The sequence below is a fragment of the Octodon degus genome, unplaced genomic scaffold (genome assembly GCF_000260255.1).
Source record: "Octodon degus isolate 3935 unplaced genomic scaffold, OctDeg1.0 scaffold00200, whole genome shotgun sequence".
Classification (NCBI taxonomy): domain Eukaryota; kingdom Metazoa; phylum Chordata; class Mammalia; order Rodentia; family Octodontidae; genus Octodon; species Octodon degus.
In genome coordinates, this window is record NW_004524776.1 from 334,891 (window position 1) to 353,054 (window position 18,164).

Consider the following 18,164-nt stretch of genomic DNA (forward strand, 5'->3'; position numbering starts at 1 on the left):
CGAAGAAAGAGAGAAAGGGAGAAAGAAAGGACAGGTAGGGGAAGAGGTGGGGGAGAGAAAGCAATCGAAGAGAGACAGAAAGAAAAAAGGAAAGGAGAAATAGCTAGAGTGGAGAAATTATTTACTTGAGTGTTTGAAGATCCTCAAATCTTATTCTACTTGCTCGGATACCTATTTATTTACTTATTTACTTAGGAGGCCAGAAAGATAGTTCAGTGGATTAAGCACCTGCTTAGGCAAGGGCACAGACTGGGTTTCAATACCTGGTACTACATGTCATGCCAGCCCTACCCCTGGGTGCGCTGAGCCAGCCAACAAGTCCAGGCGTGGTGGCACATGCCTGTAATCCCAGTGCTGGGGAGGCTGAACACAGGAGGATCTCTAGAGTCCCAGCTGCGTAGTGAGACCCTGTACTAAATACATTTTTTTTAAATTAAAATATTTATTTATTTAAGTACCTAGAATGGAACTCAGGGCCTTGTCCCTGCTACGCAGGCACTTGTGCTGCTGGATGTATTCCTGACCCCCTCCTCTTTTAATATAACCACTTTGGGAAGGAAGCCCATAGACCAAACCGCTCCCAAGGATCCTACCCTTTGTGTAAAACCAAACCCTCCCAATGTAAATACCAATCAGTAGTAAAGCTGTCCTCAAAGTGGGAGAAGCTTGCCGATCTTGAAACAACAGAGGGCTAACAACAGCGGGCTACCTACCACAGATGTGAGCTGTGTGGAAATCGAGCACCCTTGCCCTGGGGCAGTGGCCGCGAGCTTATGGCTCAATTTTGTTTTTCTTTTAACACAAAAGATGGTAATGCATGAGTTGTTTTTTCTAAATTAGAGCCTCAGGAGTCAGGTTTAATTGCAGTGTTGTCACTTTGCAATAAATAAATGGGTTTGGGGATGCAGTGTGAGGCCTTGTCACCTATCCAGGGCAATGCTGTGTAGCTGAACTTGTTCCGATAATGGAATCATTGTATACCTCTGCTGTCCACCACAACAGCCACTAACCACAGAAGCTATGAAGTGTTTAAAATGTGCTTAGTGCAACTGAGGAACTGAATTTTTCCTTTTGTTTTATTTTTAATTAACTTCAGTTAATTAAAGTCTTCCCAAGAGCTGCCTACGGAAGTTCAGTTAATACATTGTGTCAACTTGGCTGAATCAGCTCCTGCAGTTCTCAGCGTGGGGGCCTAGCCCTGCAGGTGTGCAGGGCCCAGGAATTGAGAAAGGCTTCCTGCCTCCCTGCCCCATTTCCTGCCACCCTGCCCCGCTTCCATGGAGAAGTCCCAGTCTTTTGGAGGAGCTTGATTTTTGCAGCCGAGCCATTTGGAAGAGCTCCGATCTTTGCTGTCGAGCTGCAGCTGGTGCTCCTACTCAGCTCTTCATTGTTTTCTGCTGCATGAACTGCTGTCATTTGCCTTAGAGCCAGCGGAATATGGACTGAACCCTCCAGTACCTGCGAGCTAAATAAACCTCTCCTTCCTTCATTTTGAGTGTCAGGTATTTGTCCCAGCAATGAGTAAAAAGTAACCAAGACAGGAAGGAAAGAAAAAGCAGGATGCAGCCAAAAGAGACTCCAGCACAGAAGGCATCAACCTATCAGGGAACACTGGGCTTGGGAGCCCTGGACGGTGGCTCAGCAGCTTGCTGGGGGCAGGAGGCTGGACTGTCGGGTGGCCCACTGGTTTCAGCATGGAAGTTCTGTGTCCCAACTTCCGGGGAAACCAGCCTCGCTCAGGCCCCATTGCCAGAAGTTTTAATTCAATAAATCCAGAAACCTGCCTTTGTGTTGGGTTTCCCAAGTAGCTCTTCCATGCTCTAGAGTTTGAGAATCTCTGCAGATCAGCCAGGAAGAAGTAAGCAGAGAGGTGGAGGAAACAAGCAGATCCATGGGCTGCATGTAGCTCAGCGGCTCAGCCCTGTCCCAGCCCCTACAGAAGGCCATGCCTCAGGATGTCTGGAGAAAGCTCGAGGTGCACATTCTAGGTCTCCATCTCCAGGACAGGGCCCCTCTGCTACCTCCTGAGGAAAGGCCCCAGTTTCTGGAGATGTCTAAGTTATGGAGATGGTTCTCTCCCTCCCCTACTGTCAGTGCACCTGAAACCTGCCCAGAGCGGTGAACAGCAGTAATGCGTCATGCTCACGTGGCTAGGATCCCTTCTCGCTCTTCACTATGTGTAGACAAGAGAGGGAAGAGCAACAGAACTGGAGTGAGCTTTGTGTACACCCAGTGAGCCTGGGCCTGTGTCCACTCCACACACACACACACACACACACACACACACACACACACACAGAGAGAGAGAGAGAGAGAGAGAGAGAGAGAGAGAGACTCCCATGCTCTCTACTTCCAGAACTGAATCTGAGCTCTCCATCAGACTTTCAGACCTCTGTAGAATGCTGATGTAAACAAATATTATATTATGTAACTCAAGCACTGTTGTTCTAGATTTGCAGATAGAAAAGTAGAAATAGACACCAATGATAACAAGACACCTAATCTGTATATGTCAGACACTGAGAAGAACCACTAGCTATTAACCCATTAAGATCTTACTATATAGCCCCATGAATAGGCTATTATAAGCCTTATTTCACCAATAAGAGGCATAGAGAAGTAAGAGCTAGAACATGGGCATCCACCCAAGTAGTCTGATTCTACACTTGACATCTCTGTGTTTTGCATTTCCTAAAGACATAAAGTTGCTTGCTCACATACTTATCCGTAGATAGGGCCAGAACCTGGGGCTACTGAGCTCCAAATTGTGGGTTCTTTCATTAATCCACATGACAAATTGGATGTCTTTGACTGGTCACAAGGCAAAATCAGGATCAGGTTAAAGGAACAAAATGCTACATATCACCAGGTATTCATCACCTAAAGACAGGGACACAGTCTGAGCAATGCATCATTAGGCAACTCTGTCTTGTGAACACCCTAGAGTGTACTCATACAAACCACGGTGGTCGCAGCTTCACTGAGCAGTGTAGGCTTATGAGAGTTCTGACCAAGATGGTAAGCCCACATGCTGATCTTCCCTCCGTCTTCCCAGTGAAGTTACAGAAAATATGCAAGCCCACAGTTTTTCTTTTTTTATGAATTTGGTACAGCGTCTCGCTACACAGCTCAGACTCTCAAGAGTGATCCTCCTGTTTTCAGCCTCCCCAGTGCTGAGATTAAAAAAAAAAAGGCAAGACAAGAGGGAAGAAGCTGATGGATCAGATGATGATGAATTTCCAAAAGATAAAAGTGAGTGTCTGCATTGCCAGATAAGCTAGGATAGAGAAATTGCAGATCAAATGGACACCAGAGAAAGACAGGCAGAGGGGGAAGGCTCCATTTAGTTCCATGCCACGGTGACACTCAGCTCGGGGTAGGCAGGGAAGGCACAAAAGGAAGGGGCCATATGCAGCAATCAGAGGCTCCAGCTAGTGGTCTTGCTAGAGAATGAGAAGACTGCTCTGATCCTGGGTCCTACAGGGCCCCTTTAATCTTAGGATGGACAGTGATAAAGAATTTAGTTTCATTTTTAAGTGCTCTACTGCTGATACACATCTTCAGTCTTTAAAAAAAATTATCTATTTATTGGATACAGAGTCTTGCTATGCAGTTCAGACTTGTATTGAACCTCCTGTTTCAGTCTCCTGATTGCTGAGATTACAGGGCACAGTGGGCCAGGAGTTCCAGGGCTGACACTGCACGCAGTACCAGGGTCTGAACTTGGGAACCACTGAGCTGTCTCTGCAGCCCCTTAAAAAAGGTTTTGAAACAATGTTTTACTAAGCTGCCCAGGCTGACCTTCATCTTGTGATTCTCCTGCCTCAGCCTTCCAACTAGCTGGGATTACAAGCCTGCACTACCATATCTGGCATTATCTAAAGATATGGCCTTTGCCCTTGGGTTCTAGGAGTTCCTCTTTAAGCCTTGAAATATCTTCCTTAATAAAAGTATCTTTGCTTATCTCGGGCCTTGGATCAGCTGGTAGTGACAGTATAATTTAGGGTGGCGAATCAGGATCATCCAGTATCAGCTGACCTCTGAAGGGCTGGAAAAGGAGGTCAGCCATGCAACAGCCCCAGTAAAGATTCTGGACTCCCCCCCCCCAAAAAAAAAAATGGGGCCGGGAGATGGCTCAGTGGAATAAGCGCTTGGGAGATGGCTCAGTGGAATAAGTGCTTGCCTGGCAAATGCAAGAGCTTGAGTTCAATCCCCAGTTCTGCCAAAAAAAAAAAAAAAAAAAAAAAAAGATTCTAGACTCCATGGTTCAGGCACACTGCCCTGGCTGGCAATAAGCCACGAACCTGTCTGACAGGCACATAGGACCCTGGTGTCGGCTTGGTGACACAGGGAGGGAGCAGCTGGAAGCCCCGTCTTGGGTGCTTTCCTGGGCTCCATTCCATGCACATCTGCCCTTGCCTGATGTTTGTCTGCACCCTTCAGCTGCCGCAAACCATCACCTCAGTGTAAATGCCTTGGGGTTGAGTTCTGTGGTCCTTACAGAGACCCAATGAATGCAAGAGTGGTCTTGGGGACCCAGACCTGGAGTGGCATCACAGATGAAAGGGGCTTGTGGACTCTTTCCTCCAGCTTTGCAGGCAGAGTTTTGCTCTAACAAATGGATGACTTTTCTGGGGAAAAGTAAGCTCTTCTTAGGGAAGGAATTTGTTAGCTAAGATTCTAGCCTGGTTTAATGAATCTCACCCATCTGCATACCCAGACATCTCAGTGAGTCCTGCCAGTCAGGGATGGGGCTCTGCTGGGAAAACATGCATTCCAGAAGAGTTAGAAAATGTACTCTGGGAGGCTGAGGCAGGAGGATCACAAGCTAAAGCCTAACCTGAGCACTTAGCAAAACTATGCCTCAACACAGACACACAGACACACAGACACACAGACACACAGACACACAGACACACAGACACACACACACACACACCCCTAATAAGCTAGGGATGTAGATTAGTGCAAAGACCCTAGGTTCAATACTGGTACTCAAAAAAAAAAAAAAAAAAAAAAAAAAAAAACAGCAAAAGGAAACAGATTGTTATAGAAAAAGGTCAGAGACAAACTAAAGAGAATCAAGCTAAAAAAAAGAAAGAAAGAAAGAAAGAAAGAAAGAAAGAACAACAGTCACTGCAACTGCCTGTTTAAAAAGCAGTAGAAGACTCAGATGATCAAGTAAGGAAAATCTCCCAGAATGAAGACTAAAATGTTAATGACAAGTATGTTAGAAAATTTAAGAGATATACGAGAGTGATCCAGGAAGTGCAGCATCTATAAAACCAAGAAAATGAAAGGGCAGAAATGATCAAAGACAACCGATGGGCTCTAGGATGATACGCACGTTTCAAGTGGTACTGCAAGCTGCACTGATGGCTATGTAACAACAAACGTATGTCATTAATATGCAAATGACTCTTGTCGTTTAATGAGAAACACAAGCAATTTATGGCTGGATACTTTGAGAAAAAAGAAATGATCAAAGAAGACAAGACGTGCTGCGTTAACAAAGACATGATCACTGTGCTGAACGGGCCAGCAAATGTGGGTCAACACGGCTGAGAAAACCCACACTTACAGCCTCGTGAAACTTGAGACCATCAGCTGAAGAGGAAATCTTGAAAATGCTCAGAACTCAAACCCTTTTATCTTCAAGGGAATACATCACACTGGTATCGGACAGACTTCGTATCAATACCAACTGCTACTATATTAGCACTGAAAACAAGTGACTTCAGCCTAAAATCTGGTGCCCAGCAAAACTACCAAGCAACTCTGAAGACAAAACCAAGAGCCATTTACAGATACGCAAAATGGAAGAAAGTTCCAAATTGTTTGAGGTTAAGCTTAAAGTAAGTCCCTCAAAAGGTATTTGAGAGACAAAATCATGTTTTGGACACAGTGGAAAGAAATAGCAGGCTAGCAGCCGTGACACTGGCCCCGTAAGAATCATCTCATAACGCCACCCACACAGGCATGAGTAAGAAGCAGGTATGGTCAGAGATATAGGAGGGCCAGGTACAGCGTCTTCAACAAAAGCTTAGAGACACACAGAAACTCCATAAAAAACAACTCTCTAAAAGCTGTAGAGGACACAAGACCCAGACACAAGCAAGCCACATGCTGATCTGACTGCGAGTAGCTAAAAGCACTCAGGAAAGATAGCTCAGCTCACCGGGACGTTCCAATCCATTCCCTTCAGCAGCCCAGATCAAGGAACATAAAGCTTTATAGTATGTTGTTTTCTACGGGTACAGCTTGCCTAAAACAAGCACAACTACTTATGCCCATGTGACACTGTGATTTATAGTAATATTATCAATACATATGATTTTTGTCCCTGGCTTCTGGCATATAGCTCCTGAAACTCTTATAATCTTCTAATCAATATGGGCGATGGGAAAATCTTTCATTCTAACATCTGCTATAGGGCTGGGTTGAAGTTCAGTAGTAGAACTTGCCTAGCATGTGTGATGTCCTGGGTTTGATCCCCAGCCCTTGAAACTAAGAGAAAAGAAGTCAGGTATGGGGGCACACTTATGTAATCCTAGCTACTTGGGAAGCTGAGGCAGGAGGATACCAAGTTCAAGGCCAGCTTCAGCAGTTTAGTGAGATTCTGTCTTAAAATTTAAAAGAATTTACAAAGGGATGGGCAAGTAGCTCATTGGTAGAGCACTTGCCTAACATGCATAAGGCTCTGGGTTCCATCCCCAATAATACATTCCTGAAAAGTAATAGTCTTCAATCTTAAATTTTAATAGAGCTCCTAATCCTAATCCTTTGAAATTTCCAGGCAGATAGAAGCTTCTTTTGCTCTAATGAGACAGTTTATGGTGGATTCCTGGATGGTGGATGCTGGATGTCACCAGAAACACCAAGCCATGGTTAAAACCTGGATCTTTCCGGGCAATCCTTCTTCTGTTGGAAGGAGACAGGAGCCAGACAGGGATCGGACCTATATAATGAAGCTGCCACACAAATCTCTGAACTACACAGGGTCCAGGGAGCTTCCAGGCTACGCACAGCCTGTAGTTAGTGCTGCACCCCAACTCCACAGCAGCAGCAGTGCCTGCACTGGACGCCTTTCTGGAGCTTGCCCTATGTCTTTTCCAACTGGCTGTCTGTCTTTATTGTTTATCATACCCTCTCAGGTCAATGTGAAGAAAGAAAACGTTTTCCTGAATTGTGCAGGCCATACAAGCAAATGACTGAGCCCCACAGAGTGGAGGGAACCATGACTTTATAGTTGATTAGTCAGAGGTTGGAGTATTAAATAGAACTTTCAGTTTGGACCGAGCTCTCATACTCTAGGTCAAACAGAACCACACCAAAATGGAATCACTCATGTTAACACTCCACACCACCAAGACCAAACTAAGTTATTTATCTGATCAAATTCCTGGACAAGACAGTTTCAGCTGACATGATAACAAAGTCTCCTCTGCTCTAGCCTTTTCCAGAAAAGTACCTTTGGCATGATCAAACTGATTCTTGCACTGCCACTTCTAGTTTACAGAGTAAGGGTTACTTAGTTCTAGAATCACCTGCATGCTACGGAGCACACCTGTAACCCCAGAACTCTGGGTGGCTAAGGCAGGAGGATGTTGGAGCCCAGCCTGGTCAACTTAGTAAAACCCTGTGTCAAAATAAAGAAAAAAATAAATAAAAATAAAGATAAAGGGAGTGGGGGCCCAGGGCTGTAGTTCAGTGTGGAGGCCCTGGATTCAATTCCCAGTGCTAGGAAAAAGAAAGAAAAAGAAAGACAAACCAATTAAGATCTTTAAATTTGTTGTATTTGCATTTGACAAGAGGCCAGAGCTTACTTGTGACTGGTATCTAAGTGGAGTCAATCTCATAAGACCAAGCCCTTAGCCTGTGGGGTCTGACAGGCTATCTATCTATCTCCAGGTGGATAGAGTCAGAATTTAATGGAAGTGTGGAGCACCCAGCTGATATTGGGGTCTTGGTCAGTGTGGAACCCTTCCCCAACAGCTGAGAGTATTGTTGTCGGCAGCTAAATTAGATAGAAATATTATAGGCAGTCAGACAGGGCCAGGCCCTCAAGGAGACAGCATGGAAGACAAGATACATTGCAACTGTGAGAGAGACGGATGCTCCTGCTGTGGGCCAGACCCAAAGACCAAAGGTTGAATAAATGCTGACCTCCCTAAAGATAACCATCCAGGATTGGTCATCACCTTGAGGAAGCCAGAAAGAGTCACTAATCCAACTGTTACCGGCTGCCTACTGAATAAACTCCTGTTCTATATTCTTGCCCACTTGCTTCGTGGCTCACTTCCCTATTTGGTTCTGGATTTAATCAGTTTTACCTGAGCAATGGTGCTTGTAATCTCATAGTTTGACCATAGTTTTGTCCCACCTCATGCCCACCTAAGCGAGTTTTCCTGGTTTTCACCTTAGACCCACCTCATCACATAGTTATACCCTATAAAAGTCCTTGGAAGAGACAGCTTCCCGGGGACAACCCACTGAGGCCCCCCTCTGTCCTCTCAGACAGGAGCTTTCTTTTCCCCAATAAGTATATTCTGCTCTTAAGCTCTGTTTGTTCCTAAAATTCATCCTTTCGTTTTAGAGAACACAAACTTGTCCCAGGTACCTTTCAGGTCGGGAGTTTCTTTTCCTCTATATCAGTATGGTAGGATTTCAGGGTCCCCCAGGCCCCACCTGGTTTCTTGTCCTGACCAAAAGCTGGAGTGCCATGACTGCCCTGCAGCCCAGCCAGCTGCAGGCTTTTCCCTGCAGGTTAAGCCCAGGCCAGGGGCCTGAGCCTTTCTGGCACGGATGAAGGTACTTTGGTTGTTACGAAACCATAAAAGAAACTGGCAAAGCTCCTTCAGCCATGTACATGCCGTATGCTGATACCCTGCTGCAGAGACACCCAGTGGGACACTCCTTTCTCTTGCTGTCTGCAGCCCTCTGTACATTTCCAGAATAAAAGCTTCACAAATTATCAGGCCTTTAGTAATCCCAGTACCCTGGTACGCTGAGGCAGGAAGATCAAAAATTTGAGCCCAGGTAAATTAGCCAATTAGTGAGACACTGTCCGTAAATAAATACATAAATAAATAGAAGGGCAGGGATGTAGCTCAGCATAAGGCGCTGGGTTTCAAACCTCAGTCCCTCCCTCAAAGCCAAGTCATAACAGAATCTAGGACAAATGAAACATTGACATTTTTAATTAAGACAGCTACAGAGTTACTGGCTGTCCTTGGAGCTCCATTCTGGCCCAGCTGCATGTGGACTGGCGGCGCAGGTGCCCTTTCACCACAGGAAGGACAGTTCTTAGGACAAATGAAGCCCTCTTCCTGGAGTGCCCGCCAGTGCCTCTCATCCCCACCGTTTCACCTCTGATGACACATTTATATGGTGAGGGAGAAGTTGCAGTCTCTACTTGGAACAAAATTTCCTCTTTCTTTCTCCTTCCTCCTTCCTGCCCCTTCTGTCCTCCCCCACACCCACTCCACATTTCTGTGTACTGAGGATTACATCCAGGGCCTTTTTATTTTGAGACAGGGTTTCATTAAGTCACTAAATTGCCCTAGGTGGCTCAAACTTGTGATCCTCCTGACTCAGCTTCCCAGGCGCCAGCGTTACAGGCATGGGCCACCACCTCTAGCACTATTTTGCATTTAATGTGGATGCTAATAACATCAAAGTTTAGGAATAGTATCTATGAGCTCCTGATTCTTTTTCTGAATTACAGAAACAGGTCTGGTTTTTTTTCTTTCAATCAATACTCAGACTGAAATAACATAAGCAACAAAATTTGTTCTAGCATTTATAAAAATATGCAAACATCATTTCTTTCCCTATTAATTCATTTACAGAAGTGCTGCTTCCAACAGCTGGGGCTTATCTCTGGGGACATTGGACCTTAGCAATAATATAGTCATCACTTGTCACTGTGTTCTGGGAAATCTTGGTAAAAACATTCTTTGAGTGACTCCCTCACTGCTGAAGATGTGTACGCCTTCCACCTGATACTGTCTGGTGGGGAGAGGACTTTTCCTGGTAAAACACAGCTCTAAGCCCTACTTTCCACAGCCATCTCCACCGAGCACCTCTTCCCCTCTCCAGTGCCGAAGGAACGTAGTCAAACCATGACAATGCCGATAATAAACGGACAGGCAGCGCCGTGTATAGAGCCTGGGCTGTCAGATTCCCAAATGCCACAACCTTCAAATGCCTTCAACAGTACCACTGTTACTCAGAGGACGAAGACAGAGACATGGAGGTGAAAGAGGTCACAGCAGCACTTACTGAATGCATACCGCACCCTGTATAATCTTCTCAGCTCTGATAGCCTCTCTGGAGGGGGCGCTTTCAGCATCTAACCACTGTACGGATAGAGACACCAAGGCCAGACAGGCACAGGAACTGCCCAGGGTCTCACAGGCAGGACCTGGGAGATCTGGGGTTCCAATTTCAGGCCCAACACAAGAGCTTGCACTCACAGCCAGCAAAAAGCAACAGGACAGCCCTCGTGTCTGGTCTCCGTAACCACTCCCACGTTTCCGTGGCCTCCACTCCCACCGTGTCTCTCCGGTCTGCCCTGAGTCCTGCAGAAATATCCAGATGGGCTCCCTTCACACTCTCAACAAAGCCAGGGAGACACAATGGAGCCCCACCCCCAACCCCGAATTTTATTTTTTTAGCCTTTGTATGGGTCCCGCTAAACACTGTGTGCCTTGGTGGCTTGGCTCTACCGCTACACTGCTTGCCACTCTGCTCCCAAGAAGAGAGAGGTGTTTACCCAGGTTTTTATTTCACCCTGGCTCAAACCTGTCCCAGCTCTCACCTGCTGAAGCGCAGATCTGTCTCCTACCCACAACACCGCAGCTGTGCCCATGGCCCTGGGCCTGCCAAAGTAGAACTTGACTCGACTTCCGACCTGTGTGTTTCTTCCCGATCCTGGCTGTGTCCTTTAATCAATGTTCGCTCTGCATCAGCACAATAAAAAGAGCAAAGTCCCTGTTAGAGGTTATTTTATTTCTCAGAAACATAAGGAAGTAAGTACGTAGGTTTCTCCCCCTGCAGGAGAGACAGTCTGAAATCATTAATCCAACAAGCCGCTCTCTGGAAAGGACTGCTGTAGCAGACACCCCCAGGCACTGGCTGCTTGTGGCGCAGATAGGTCCCTCAGGACAGCATTAGACCGTGCAGTTCAACTCTGCAATTATGATTACACAGTAAGCGCCATGTCCCTCGCAGAGATAAAGGACACATAAGGCAACATGAAACCAGCCCACATTCCACTGGGATTCAAACACTGACCCTAGCATTTGAATGGTTCAACCTCCCTGAGCCTCAGCTGTAAACTCTCACCTGCAAATGCTAGCTGCCCAAGTGTTGGTAATGTGCCTTGAGGAAGAAGGTGCTAGCTGTCCTAGCGCTCACTGGGGCCGTGCCAGCCACCTGGGACTCAAGCTTCCAGCAGGGAAACCCCACAGGTTGGACAGCTAATCCCTCCTGCAGGGTTTTCTGTGCAAATGAGACTTCTTAGTCTTACCAAAAGAAAGAAGTAGATAATACAGGACTGGGTTAGATTCTTATTTTTTTTCAAGTGTCAATACAAGTGTCTTTGTCTTGATATCTGAATCTTTGTGGGACTCATTTAAAGAAAAAGAGCTGGACCAGGCTCAGCTCCGGAGGGCCTCCAATGACACCACTCATCCCCCCACGCCCTGCCTTCCCTCACCCTCCCCACTGGCCAGGCTTGCTTCCCTCTGGGCCTCAAGCCTAGGCTGCCTGCGATGCCTGCTGCTTCAGCAGCGCCTTCCTTGCTCACTGAGGTACGAAATGGGACACAGAACACCAAGGGCCTTCTTGGGAGATGCAGCCAGCTCTCTTGGGAAGTCGCGGAGCGCCGCAGTGTGCACTGGCCGCGTCTCTCCACCGAGGCCATCTGTGCTGTTCACGTTCAGAGCAGCGCCTTACTCTGCAGAGCAGAGCCTCCAAAATTTAGGAAAAGTATAATTCCATTTTTGCTTTAAGTGACTCATCAAGGAAATGTCTCCACCTGGAAGGTTCACTGCTCTTTCTCCAGGGACCACATACAAGAATGAGATCGCCATAATCTTCCTGTTTCTTGATTCTTTTCAAGATATGCTCTACAGATGATTTTTCCTAGTAAATCTGTAAGCTATGTGATGATAACTGATCAGACTAAAATGCTGGTGGAAAGATTATGCCGCGTAGCCAGTCAGGAATTTACCCCTGGTAATTTCTTTCGTTTCTAATTTATGCTTTTGCCTGTGTATAGCTAACTGTGTACAACACCAGAATGTATAGGTGTTTCTTGTTTGTTATTGTTGTCTTTGTGGTATTGGAGGTTGAACCCAGGGCCTCTGTACCAAGCGATACTCCCAGCCCATTTTATTTTTTATTTTAAAATTGGGTCTTGCTAAATTGCCCAGGCTAGGCTTGAACACTCCAAAACGGGGCTTCCAGAGCTGCTTGAAAATGTGGCCAGAACGATAGGTAAATGAGTTTGAAGCAACAGGAATTATTGTGAGGGGGATTGATGGCTGTGCGTAATGCATTTTAATTAAAATATTGTATTTAAAAATTATTTTAAAGAGTAAAACCAAAAACAAAAATATTTTTTGATAGCATCTCATGCGTGAAACTGTGGACAGCAATTACCAACAGGCGACACGGTAGTAGAGCTTATCATCTTCTAGGCAAGTAATTTATAAATAAACTCTACTAATAAGTTATATATGTCTAATTGGATGAGTTAGTAGAAAGGGTAAATGAAAAGGCTCTGTATCAGAGGGCCCAGGGAGCTCCTGTGTGAGGGAGAGAACTTTCTGAAGGCGGCAGGAGCTGGCCCCAGACACAAGAAGAGGGAGCCCAGAGAGCAGCTGGTGACAGTGCCAGGATGGGGGGGCACAAATTAGGGCAGCAAAGAAAATAGAAATAAATGGACAGAGGTAAGAGAAGGGACAGCTCTGCGTCCTTGGCAGCTACCAGGTTCCCTGAGCTGCCTCAGTTTCCTCAGCTGTAAAATGGAGATAATTATATTAAAGGTGGCCATTTATCTTCGCACTATTCCTCTCACTGCATGTGTGTTGACTGTGTGGAATCCTCACCACAGCCCCAGGAACTTGGCACTCTTGACAGCTGCTCCAGCTTACAGGGGTTTGTCTGAAGAACACAGAGGTCAGGCTGCTTGGTCACAGCATCGCTAGAAGTAGCCAAAGTGCAGTGTGAACCCAGGCCAGCTGGCTCTGGAGCCCAAGTGCTAAAGATCATAAAGCACTTAGCACGTAGAACAGACATTAATGACTGGGGTAGTGTTAAAAGGTGGGGCTCCCTCACCAGCACAGGCCCCACTAGAAGGTACTCCATTCTGAAGGCAGGCAGCGTGGCGCCCCTCCCGTCCTGTGCCCTTGTGGCCCCCAGAAATGCCTGGGCACAGGTTAGGGCAGCACTGGCCCCTCAAAGAGATGACTGGTACGGAGTCCTGGAAGAGACTAGGGATTCACAGAGGCCCCAGGAGGGGACTTTTTAACCCTCTCAGCAGAGTCTTTTCTGCACAGCCACAGACCCAGGCCAGCTGTGGCAGGGCGCAGCAAGCCCGTGCTCACAGGAGCATGGGCAGCAGGTGCCCTCGAGTGCCAGGCCCTGCTTGCACACTTTCTAAGCCTGAGTTCTGGTACCCCTCCTGCATCCCTATGGGGCTCAGTCATCTTCCTGTTCTACAATGAGGGGCCTGGGGCTTCAAGGCAACTTGCCCAGGCACCAGAGCTGGGGGTGGCTCAGAGATGGCATTTGGACACAGGCCCCTCTGGGACAGGCAGAACCTGCAGCCCTCCTCCCAAAGCTGAATACATCCGCTGCCGTGAGGGCTGGGCCCTAGAGAGTTTCCAGGTGACAGCCAGCTGTGGGCCTGGGGTATCCCTGCAATTTCCAAGGGGAAGATAGCTCCTCTGTCACATCTGTCCCCTGCTGGTTCCCCACTTGTCCCCACCCTGTCCTCAGTGACACATCTGCAGTGCTGTCTCTCCTTCCTTCTGTCTCTGTCTCCTTCCCTTTCTCTCTCTCTCTCTCTCTCTCTCTCTCTCTCTCTCTCTCTCTCTCTCTCTCTGTGGGCCATGCACTAACACCAGCTAAGCACAGGGCTGTGTTCTCCAGGCTCCATCTTAATTTAACCCCCACAGAAAACCTACGGGGTAGATACTGTTATTGCCTCCATTTTACAGATAGGGACAGTAAGGAGAAATAACTCTTGTCACCTTTCCCTGCCAAGAGGCGACTTAACCAGGATCATAAGCAAAAGACGACACAGATTCCATGATGAACAGATCTGGGTTCAAATTCCAGCTTCTCCACCGACCACCTGGGGGACCTGGAGCACATTCTCTGCCCTCTCTGAACAGCGCTATCTTCTCCAGTAGCCTGGGACAGGCAGGCAATTCTGGAAGGATGAAAGGTCGTGTGTGCTCCTTACTGTTCAACAAGTATTTACTGAGCGGCTGCCCTGTGCCAGGCACCAGGGATGCATCTGCAATAAAAACAAAAAAGAATCTGCCCTGGCAGAGGAGCTCTCACTAATAAAAGGTGCCTTTGTGTAGTGATTGATTTAATTAATCAACCTCATGGGCTAAGTACCATTACTGTCTTTACTTCACTGCTAGGGAAACAGTAGCAGAGCCGGAGTTCCTCCTTCTAGGGCACAGTGGGACCTGGGCTGGAGTCTGACTTCCTGGCCTCAACCTCGGACCATTTCCATTGAATTGCCGTGGGCCAGTGACTTGAGGTGTCTGAGCTCCAATCTTGGGGCGGTTACATTGGACAGGGATTATCCTACGGGAAATAACATTTAACATGCAGAAAGCACTGCCTGGGTCCACAGCACGCGGCGAGCCCGACACAAATCCTATGAAGAAGTCCTATTCCGTTCTTCCTCACTGAGAGAGAAACTGGAGCCCAGAGAGGGCAAGTAACTTGCTTAGAGGTGCACAGTAAACAGTCATTCCAAAGTCTGCGCTCTGACCCACCTCTGCAAACTCAAAAAAACCTTACCGGGTGGGCTCGGTGGAGTAAGCGTCTGATGAACGGTTGTTCTTCCTACAGCTGCCGGCGGCCCTCCCGCCCAGGCCACCGCCTCGGGAGCCTCCCTGACGAGCTGCCTCTCGGCGCCCGCGCCCCGCCGCGTACCTGGCCCCTCCTCCTCTCCTACCGCTCGCCCCAGCCGCTCCTCCCTGGCGGAAGAGCCGGAGTCCCGGTCTCCGCCGCGCCCCTGACCCGCGGCCCGCAGGTGGCGCGCTCAGGCCCGGGGCCGACTTCTCTCCCGTACCGGCTGCCCCCGGCCCCACCGCTCTGCTCGCTGCCCGCGCTGCACCGGCGAACCCCGCCAGATGCCAGACGCGCTGCGCCCCCAAAACTCTGGCCACCAGCCACACCCTGAGAGAAATGCGAATTAGTGAAGGATGATCACAGGAATCAAAACCACTGAGCGCCCAATGGCGCAGGCCTCCTGGAGGCTGAGACAGGAAGACTGCAAGTTCCAGCCCAACCCTGCCTCAAAGGACAGATACAAAGGGCTAAGGATGTAGCTCAGTGTGAAGGCCCTGGGTTCAGTCCTCATACTGGTGCAGGTGTGTGTACACACACACACACACACACACACACACACACACATCACAATTTGAAAACACCCATTACCTGCCCACTACCAAAACAACAGAAAACAGGTAGAGGTGGGGACATGGTACACTGCCGGAAAGTTGGTGCAGCGGTGGAAGGCGGCAGGGAGCTGCTTTGGAAAACTGTAAACAGAACTCTCCTAAAATCCCCTAACCCTGCGCCTGGGTAGGTACCCCCCCTGGACTCAAAGCAGATCTCAAAATGACTTTCGCATACCCCTGTTCTTTGCGACATTATTCACAATGGTGAAGAGTGGTAAGCAGCCCAAATGTCGACCCACAGATACATAAAGGAGAATGTGGAAAAGTCTGTTCTTAGGGTGGAATAGGGCGCAGGGCTTAAATATTTCAGCTGCTGTGACAGATGATCCTCAAGGACACTAAGAAATAACTCAGGCATGAAAGGACAGACACAGTTCAGTTCTACCCATACAAAGTACTAAAGCAGTCAAAATTCACAGAAGCATGCCTGAGAGCTGGCACACAAATGTAGTCCCAGCTACTTGGTAGGCTGAGGCAGAGGGTTGCAAATTCAAGGCCAGTCTAGGCAACTTAGTGAGAACTTATCTGAAGATAAACACAAAATCATGGAAACAGTGATAGATTTTTCAGCAGCTCTGTAAAGAGATAGGAAAGATAAAAGAAGCCTTTATTGACTCCAAAGTCATGGAGAGAATGGAGGGCAGATGGGTCAGGTCGATCCTCTGGCCTGAGACAAAGAAAACTGAGGCTCTCGTAGGCTTTCGTTAGGGTGGAGTTTGAGGGGGATGCTTTAGAAATATCTGAGGAGCTGATTAAGGTCTTTCCTGAGGCGGTAGGAAAGGAAACTGCACCTGGCTGGGTTGGAGAAGCAGTGGGGAGGTGGTCTCTGGGAAGATGAGCTGTTGTTTTAAGGGCTTCAGCCATATTAGATGACCACCAAAATAATTCAGCAATTCATACTAGGGCCAGAAACTATCAAAGGGAAAGTAGAAAGATGAATGTCAGCCAGGCCTGGTGGCACATGTCTGTCATCCTAGCACTCAGGATGCTGAGGCAGGAGGACCACCATGAGTTCAAGCCCAGCCTGGGACACACAGTGAGTTCACAGCCAGGCTGAATTACAGAGCAGGATCTTGCCTGAAAAACCAAATCAAACCAGAAAGGTGACTGCCAAAAGCTTAGTGGAGGGAAGGAAAGAGATTAGTTTTTAATGGAGGCAGAGTTCCAGTTTTGCAAGGCGAAAAGTTCTAGACACCTGTTGCATAACAATGAGAATACACTCCATATTGCTGAAGCGATTGATTGCACGGCAAAAGTAATGTTTGGGCAACAATTTTGAAAGTGTCCCGCAAAGGGGCTGAGAAGTAGCCTGGAGGCACAGCATGAAGCCCCAGGTTTAGTCCCTAACATGGACAATATGAAACTCAGTAACATAAATGTTACTGTGGTTTTGCAGCAGAGGGGGACTGTGTGGCGCTGTAGGAATGTGTAGCAGAGGGTCTCCTGGGTTTCAGAGGAGTTTTCCCCAGGGCAACAATGCTTCAGCAAGCATCTGAGCCAAACCAGGTAGTCAGGGAGGGAATAGCCGTGGGGAGGCACCAGCCGACAGGCACAAGGGGTGATCGAGTCTGTTTTGCATACACTTTTCTCCCCACAGACATCTCCTGCTTTGTGATAATAGTGATGACAACAGCTGTCCATATATACTAAAATAATAATTCAAGTAGTGAATTACTCAACTTAGTGGCTGAGTACAGAGAGCCTGAAGCTAGACTACTTGGGTTCTTGTTCCAGCACAGCGTCCTTCCTACCTTCAAAACCCTGGGAAAACTGCTTCAGCTCTGGGCCTCCATTTGTTCATCTGAACCTGGGCACAGCGACAGGACCTGTGATGTTGGGCGTGGCGAGGCCTAATGAGTAGCAGCACAGCATATGTTACGTATGCAACGCCTGCCACACCACCGGGGTTGTTCCGTAAAATCAGATTTAATCACAATCTAATGACTCTGCCGGCCCCTTTGCCTGCTGTGACATATTGCAGGGTGGCTCCAATTCCCTCCATCCCCAGAAGCAAGCACTCCGTCTCAGTTATTTCCTTACTGCTGAGACAAAATACTCAATACCTAAAGTTAAAGGAGGAAAGGTTTCTTTGGCCCACACTGTGTAGAGGTTTCTGTCCATAATTGGCTGGCTCCAAGGCAGGGTGGCTTGGTAGAGGGGCACAGAGGGAAAGAGCTGTGTCCACAAAGAGCAGCAGCAGCATGATAAGAAGGGAGAAGACAGCCTTTTTCTATCCCTTATCCGGTATCCAGTCTACCAGGGTGGGGGCGGTGCCCATCCGATCAGTGGGCTGATCCAGCAGTCACCCACCCTACGCTCGGTGCCTGAATCCCAGCATCGTACTATGACTGTGGATCAGTCATGTGTTCTAGATTCAGCCACCTCCAAAAGAAGAAAAAACCCTACAAAGCTTTGGGGGACACCTTGACACAAACCATAACACAC

General features: G+C 47.8%; 1 protein-coding gene across 3 annotated transcripts in view; it reads right to left on the reverse strand.

Annotated features, from left to right (window-relative positions):
- The window catches only part of Tmc5 (transmembrane channel like 5), a 96,507-nt gene extending 81,238 nt beyond the window's left edge, over nt 1-15,269 (reverse strand). For 2 of the 3 annotated variants that reach the window (XM_023704678.1, XM_023704676.1), the window contains exons 1-2: nt 15,055-15,131; nt 10,823-10,964 (exon numbers count right to left, since the gene is read on the reverse strand). The gene's annotated coding sequence lies outside the window, so the exon portion shown is untranslated. Of the gene's footprint in view, nt 1-10,822; nt 10,965-15,054; nt 15,132-15,189 lie in introns of those variants that run through there. The other variant, XM_023704677.1, reaches the window with a different exon arrangement.
- Between the last annotated feature and the right edge of the window lie 2,895 nt (nt 15,270-18,164).